Raw genomic sequence first — 7384 nt, forward strand, 5'->3', positions numbered from 1 at the left:
AGGAAACTGAATCTTAGAGAGAATCAGGAACTCATGCTAGGTCTCCCCACTGGGAAGTGGCAGAACAGAGATTTGGATCCAATCTGCTTCCTGAGTCGCTTTTAGCCACAACACTATTCTACCTACCTCTCATTTCAGCCTTACAAATACCCTGCAAAGTAGGAATGTTTAGCTCTATTTTCCCAAAGATAAAACATTATCTGAAACAGAGGTTAAGTTATTTGCCAGAATTGTAGAGCTACATAGTAAGCATCAGAGCCAGAATTCAGACCCTTGTTTTCCACCCTTAAATAAGCACAATTTCTGATGTGCCCTTATGAAGCAATAAGTTATTTTACTCAAAGCTATATATATTTTTAGAACTTTGAAGCACTGAGGAAAAAATAATACTGTATTTCCTTTTGGAAAAAATAATACTGTATTTCCTTTTGGAAAAAATATTGGGCACAAATTTGGAGGGTTAGTAGAAACATATGCAGTTCTTTTTAACTAGAGACACTGTCAATTTAGCAACATAGACACATCAAATGCTTGAACAACAGGGATCATATTGTCTCCTAATAATTCTTAAATTTTCTGTGAAAAAGTGTTTGGAGAAGTTTTCATTCGTGCATGTTCTCAGGCTCCAACCCAGGAATTCTCATTCAGTAGATCTGAGGTCAGGCTCAGGAATCGGAATCTTTAACAGACACTCCCAGGGTAATGAATGCTCATTTTTTAAATGAGGGAAGAGGAGTGACTTGCCCTGCCCAGATTGACTGAGATGCTAGAAAATCACGACTCTAAGGTTGACGTGGCAGTAAGGGTACTTGCTTTGTTCATAAGATGACTTGTTTTATTTATGAAATTCAAAGATCCACTTATTCACATCGAATCACGAACTCACTAATGCAATTTACTGAGTGAGATAGAAATTTCTTATGAATGAAGCTAAGAGCTACTGAATTTTAAGGAACTAAATATTACTGAGGTTTTGCAACTTAATGAATGTAAGTAAGTAGCACCACTTATAATCCCCAAGAACTTAGTTTAATTAATTATATCAACACTAATGTCTGAAATCAAATATATGCAAAATTACTTTAAAGAGACAGAAGGCTACCTAGGGACCTAGAGAGAGATAGACCATAGCCAAATTAATGGCATTAGCTAAAAATATATCAGCAAAAGGAAGGAGTCTGCATAGAATACAAAAATGGGTACTGGAGAGCCAGAGAGGCTCAAAGTATCCAGAACTGTCTGGGAAACAAGAAAACCTGACTCTGTTCCATTCAAGGGTGTGCCCTTGACCCCTTCTGGTGTGCCTGCCCAGCCCATAGCCCCCTTCTCTGAGCCTTCCCCAACTCAGCCCACCGTGGTTGGTCCTGCATGCCGTATTTATAGTATATCAGCTTGCCCTTCGGGCCACAGTTGTTTGCAGGGGTGGTAACAGACCCAGAACTGGGCAGTCAGATTCTCCATCATGGAAAGGTCTAATTGGGATTCAAAGTCTCTCATTAGTCTCTTCTAGTTGCTTCATATATAAACTTGGGAGCTTCTAGAGCCCAAGTGGAGAAAGAGGTGCCTTAAAGAGAAGGCCCAGAGAATGTGAGATATGTCCTCTGCCATTTGGGGGACTGGTTTCTGAATCGTATCTAAGAAATCTAAAGCATATGAGCTTGACTGAAGAGGTGTGTGGCGCAGAATTAAGGATTGTGGCTTGGAAAGTGACAGCCTTCCCAGGGTTCTTGGGGCAGAAGGATGCAGGAATGTTTCCCAGGCCAGATGTGGACCTTTGTGCTAGTGAGAGCCAGCAGAAGTGGGGTTGTCTCATATCCAGTCCAAAAGGGCTGCCTCCACGTGTAAGGGGAAAGAAACTAGAAGTAGATTCTTGAACACTGTATTCATTTGCTAGGGCTGCTGTAACAAAATACCATAAGCTGGATGGCTTAAATCAACAGGAATATATTGTCTCACAGTCCTGAAAGCTAGAAGTTTATAATCAAGGTGTTGGCACAGTCATGCTCCCTCGAAAGCCTCTAGGGAAGGATCCTTCTTTGTCTCCTGCAGCTTTTGGTAGCAGCATGCAGCAGACCTCTAATCTCTGCCTCCATTTTCACTAGGTCTTCTTCTCTGTGGGTCTGTGTCCAAATTTCCCTCTTTTTACAAAGATACCAGTTATATGGGGTTAAGGGTCTACCTCATTTTAATTTGGTTAATTATATGTGCAATTTAAAATAAGGTCACATTTTGAGATACTGGGGTTTACGACTCCAATTTGCTATTTTTATTTTTATTTTTTTGGTTGGGGGTGGGGAGGATGCAACTCAACACGTAACAGGAGCCTAGGAATTCTAAAAGGAATCTCTGGCAGCAGGCAGAATATACATATGTGTGTTTATCTTTTGTTAAGGGCACTGAATGAAGATGTAATATTCCTTCTCTCCCCTTCTCCACTGCCCATGATGGTGGAGTGCTGTTACTCCTGCCCCTGTTGAAAAGCAGTCAACATGCTATAGAATAACGCTGCAGCACCAGTCCAGGAAGAATATGCACCTTACCTCTCCTCTCTCTTCTGCTCCTGCCTGGAAAGGTCAAACCTACTACTCACAGGAGTAGCAACTCAGAAGAGAAAACAGAGAAATTGACCAAACCTGCCTTTGGCTGCAGGTTTCATGTCTATAATCAGACTGGGGCTGGGGCAGGGACTAAGCTTCAGAGCATCAGTTTTCTATGCTGCTGGACAACCTAATGAAGGAACTGAGGCTGTGTTTTCCACTTGAACTGACTGTCGGGCTTCTATTTATTAGTTAGGAATGACCAGAGAAGTCGTTTGGTCTTTCTGAATTTTCATCCTGGAGCAAAGGATGAAACAGTCCCATGGAATACACATTTAAAGTGATGGAGGAAAGCAAAAATAAAGGGACTTGATGCCTACAACTCATGAGCCACGCTTGCTTAGTGTAATAGTTCCATCGAGTTCACATTTAAATGATTAACTTTACATTCCACCTTATCTTTCAGTCTCCTATAAACTTAGTTGATGTTGATCTGTACCCAATTATGTGATCTACATGTGATGTATTGGTAAATATCTGTTTTCATGTTATTTTTGTTTATTTTTGGTCTGCAGGACTAAAGATCAGTCCTGCTAAACTGACTCATCTAAGGTAACAGGGTCTGTATTTTGGTGACTTGTCAATAGGTCTTTCCTTTTGATCTTGCTGTTTATTTACTTCTTCAATTCCCAACACTAAGCAGGTGTATTTATTCACTCAATCATTCCTCAGATGTTTGTTTACTGAGCACCTTCTTTGTGCTGTGTACCATTTCAGGCTTCGGAGATACAGAGCAAAGCAAAATTGGCATTGTCCCTGACCTCCTGGGTGGAACATTCCAGTGGAGGAAGAAATTGACAAGTAAATAAGTATAGGTAGATAGATAACATGTCAGATAGTAATATATGAGCAATATCATGAAACAAAAGAATGTCAGACTCAACATCCTCCATTAAGTGAAGCAGATTAGAAGAATACTCCTTACAAAAAGAAGTGAAAAATACCTAAAGACAGAAAAACCAAAAACATTGAACTTATCAAATGCAATATTTTTCATATAGAATTATATGTTATGTTCTGAGCTGTCACTTTGAGAAATAAATTTTTGATTTTTAAATCTTCCTGGGTTTCTGAAATCCAACCATGAGCTCAGAGTAAGATGAATTTTAACTTTTGTATATTGGTTAATTTCTTATCTTTCTCTGGTTTTCCATTCTTATTCTGACTTCAAAAGTAATACATATTAATTATATAGAACTTGAAAAACACAGAAAATCATAAAATAAAAATCATCTCCAATCCCACCCTAGTTTATTTTTTGATTTTTCATATTTGCAAATTCTTACTTTCAGGGAAACAAAAGAAGAAAACTAAAATGGATTAGAAACATAATTAGCAGGGGCTGCGATTGTGCAGAATTTTCACCATTATGTGTTATGAGACATAGGCACTGCAGCATACTAGATTAAGTTTCTGAACTTTGGATGTTTCATATTGTGCTTTGTGTGAAAATGTCCGATCTGTTCCATGACCCGGTCACATGGAGTTACAGTGCTCCTATTCTATTCGTTTGTACTTTGAATTGTCGCACTCAGAGTGGGAAGAAAAAAAATTGAATCTAGTGTTTTCCATTCCCAAATGACGGTGCAAATTATTAAAGATTGGAAGTCATAGGGGCATGGGCTTCAAGAATAAAAAGTGGTAGGAAGAGAGCTTCAAACCATATCTACAACTGTTCAGGACAGAGACAGCCTGAGAAAGTTAAAATTCAGACCAGTATTTCAGAAAAGCAATTTACACATTAGCAAACCGAGGCTATGGCCAAAGGGCTGTCTCAAAGTTATGGGCTAGCTGTAACCTGAACATGGAATGATGGATATTTAAGGTTTTTGTGACTAATGAAGTGCTTCATGCTGTTGCTAACACCTAACTTGAGCATTTCTTTACTTAAACTTTTTTCTTTTTCTAAAAGAAACAATAAGCTTTTCTAGTTTACCTGGTAAGACTTTGAATGATCAAACCCAAGTCTGACAAGCAATGGCTCACAGAATGTTTTATGTAGACCTTCTATTGTGTAGTTTTTAGAAATAATTTGGGAGAAGTAGAACCAGGTACCAATATATGTTGAACATTTACCTGCAACCTGAAAAAATGATTTACTGTTCACATGTCCTTACTCAACACACACACACACACACACACACACACACACACACACGCACACACGCACACACACGCACACATTCATTTTAGTTCTTTTTGTTTCCTTTTTTCTAGAAAAGAGTTTAAAAAGGTAAAGAAGTACATGGGTGATTTTGGATCAATTTTCCATTTGAAATAGCTCAGCAAACAGCCGACTACGCCTAATGGGCCCTTGAAATGCTCTCTTTTATGAAATTCCAGATGTGAAAAAGGACACACTACAAAGTAAGTGGCAAAGGCTTAAGTGGCTTTTAGGAGCCTAAAGACAGAATTGAGAATCTGATATTAAAATAACATAGCCAAGAAAGAAAGCAGTCAAAAGGTGTTAATAAGACGGAAGGTACTGCAATGTATAGGAAGTAGAGAAAAAAAATGGTTTTAAAAGGAAGTGCCTCTCTCTCTGTCTCTCATATTAAAAAAAAAAAGGAAGTGCCATTCTCATTGTGCTGAACTGGCCTTCTATAATCACAGCTGCTCCTATTAGGTGTGAAATACAATATATATTTTTAAAGAGCTCTTGATATTCCTTATCTTCCTCAGCAGTTTAATGAAAATTGAAAAGACTACACAAACCCATATGTGAGGTCAGCTGTATCTTTCTCTTCCCTTTTCCCTGTTTCATTCTTGGACAGTTCAGGACATTAATAGGATATTTCATTTGATTTTCTCTCTTTCCAGGCAATGCATTATGTACCTATCAAATGTTTGGTAATCAATCCTTGATCTCTCCTGGAGGTCAGTCAATGACACCATCTAAATTGTCATCTCATTTCTTTCTTGAAAGAGAATCCATCTATTTCCTTTGAGCACATAGAGATTTCAGATGCAGGTAAGGTACTAAACCATTCATGAACAAGATGACATTTTTTCTCATCAAGACTGTCAGATTTGGCTTCTATGGGAGAGATGGACTTAGTTATTAAAAGGGTCTCTTTCATTTAAAGTTCCAGTTAATATGCTATTAACTCAACTCTCCTCTACTCATTGTGAGGTCTCGGCATCTCTTTGAATTATGTTTATTTTGGGATGGAGGGCATGAATGGAGGAGGAAGGATGTTGCAGATTCAGATATGAAGAAACAGAGACTTAAAGCCAATATTCTGAGGTTCAAGTCCGGGAAAATTGTAAATTGTCTATATTTACTGAAGTATATGATAAAATGTAAATAGGCTTGGAGTAGCCCCAGGCAGGTTAATAGGAGAAAAGAAATATCTCTGGAAGGGTAAGAAGAGCTGGGCAGAAGTAGAAAAACATTTAAATTGTGGCTCAGTGATTGAGGGGATAATTTAAAAGTTAATGCCTTGAATAGTTATTAACAAATGAAATCCTAAAGTACCTATTGTTTGTTTTCACAATTGAAGTGTCTTTTTCATGCACACAGTCCATTTACTGAGAGCACAGTCGGTTATGTAAACTTTTGTTTCTCCTGCAGATCCTGAATCTTTCAGAGATAGGCTTAAGTGTCATTTTCAGAAGGTTCGGCAAAAACCGAAACAGACGTTGCATCTTTTTGGATGTTCATGCTTCAAATTGGCTGGGGGCCGTTTTTAGCTTTTCAAATTAATAATTTGAAAAAGATGCTATGCCTATACCTCCTAATGACTTCATCTTGTCTGCAGAAATGATTCAAAACAGCAGTTGTTACATACAAGAGTCTCATTAAGTGAGATTTTGATGCAGGAGCACAGGTACCAGTGTCAGCCACTGCTGTTGGGTAACTACTTAACTGTGGAAATAATGGCAGAGCAGAAGGTGTGAGTGAGCATTAACACTGATTTTCATTCTGCTGGGTGTTCAGCATCTCAACTCCATTCTCATTTTGTTTTCCATTTGGTGCAATGTACTGCACTTAAGCAAAATTCCTTAGGGATTGCAAAAAATGGAATTGCATATTTTTTTTTCAAGTAAGGTAAGGAATTTGTTTTGAAGAACATTCTAAGATCTTTATGACGATCTTTGTAAAGACCCTGTTTTACTCTACTGTCAGTTCCATCTCTTTGTTAAAACATCCTGATGAATGTTGCTGACATGCAAATAACTAAAATGAAACAAACCAGTAAAACAACCACAATCTTACAAAATAAGCAAAATCCTATAAATTATCTGGAAAGAAATACTTTTCTTTGATGAACTTTTTTCCCCCCACTTTGTTTAAATGCAAAACAAGGCCTATTAACCAAGTCACTGTATTAAAGACCTAACCAATAATTAGATGGTCTGAGAAAATGCCCAAGGCAAGGCATATCCACAAGGGTCAGGGGAAGGTGATCTAAGGGTCTGGCTGAAACTCCATCAAACCCTGGAGGAATTCCCAGTTCTCCACGCACATTTCAAAACAGCTAGTGCCCTGAGTCATGACTAAATCCACAGGCATAACCCTTGTCCTATTTTTGTAGACAGTCAATCTGGAGAGCCACTCCCATTTTCAGTTTTATTCCACATAGCCTAGGTCCCACCACTCTGCATCTGCGGCCTGACCTTTGCACAGTGAAAATACAAAGCAGCAACAGACCAAGGCAACAGCAACAGACCTTGAGTGGGACAGAAAAGTCAATATGGAGGGGAGTGGGGGAAGCTCAAGGAACATTTCCATGACAGTAGAAACTCCTCCATAAAATACTCACCAATTCTGGAAGGGAGCTTGA

At 38.5% G+C, this 7384-nt stretch overlaps 1 long non-coding RNA gene across 1 annotated transcript in view; it reads right to left on the reverse strand.

The window, feature by feature from the left end:
* Positions 1-7384, reverse strand: part of LOC134810525 (uncharacterized) — a 381944-nt gene that overhangs the window by 66153 nt on the left and 308407 nt on the right. The gene's annotated exons all lie outside the window — the stretch shown is intronic.

The sequence above is a fragment of the Pan troglodytes genome, chromosome 6, assembly GCF_028858775.2.
Source record: "Pan troglodytes isolate AG18354 chromosome 6, NHGRI_mPanTro3-v2.0_pri, whole genome shotgun sequence".
Lineage (NCBI taxonomy): Eukaryota > Metazoa > Chordata > Mammalia > Primates > Hominidae > Pan > Pan troglodytes.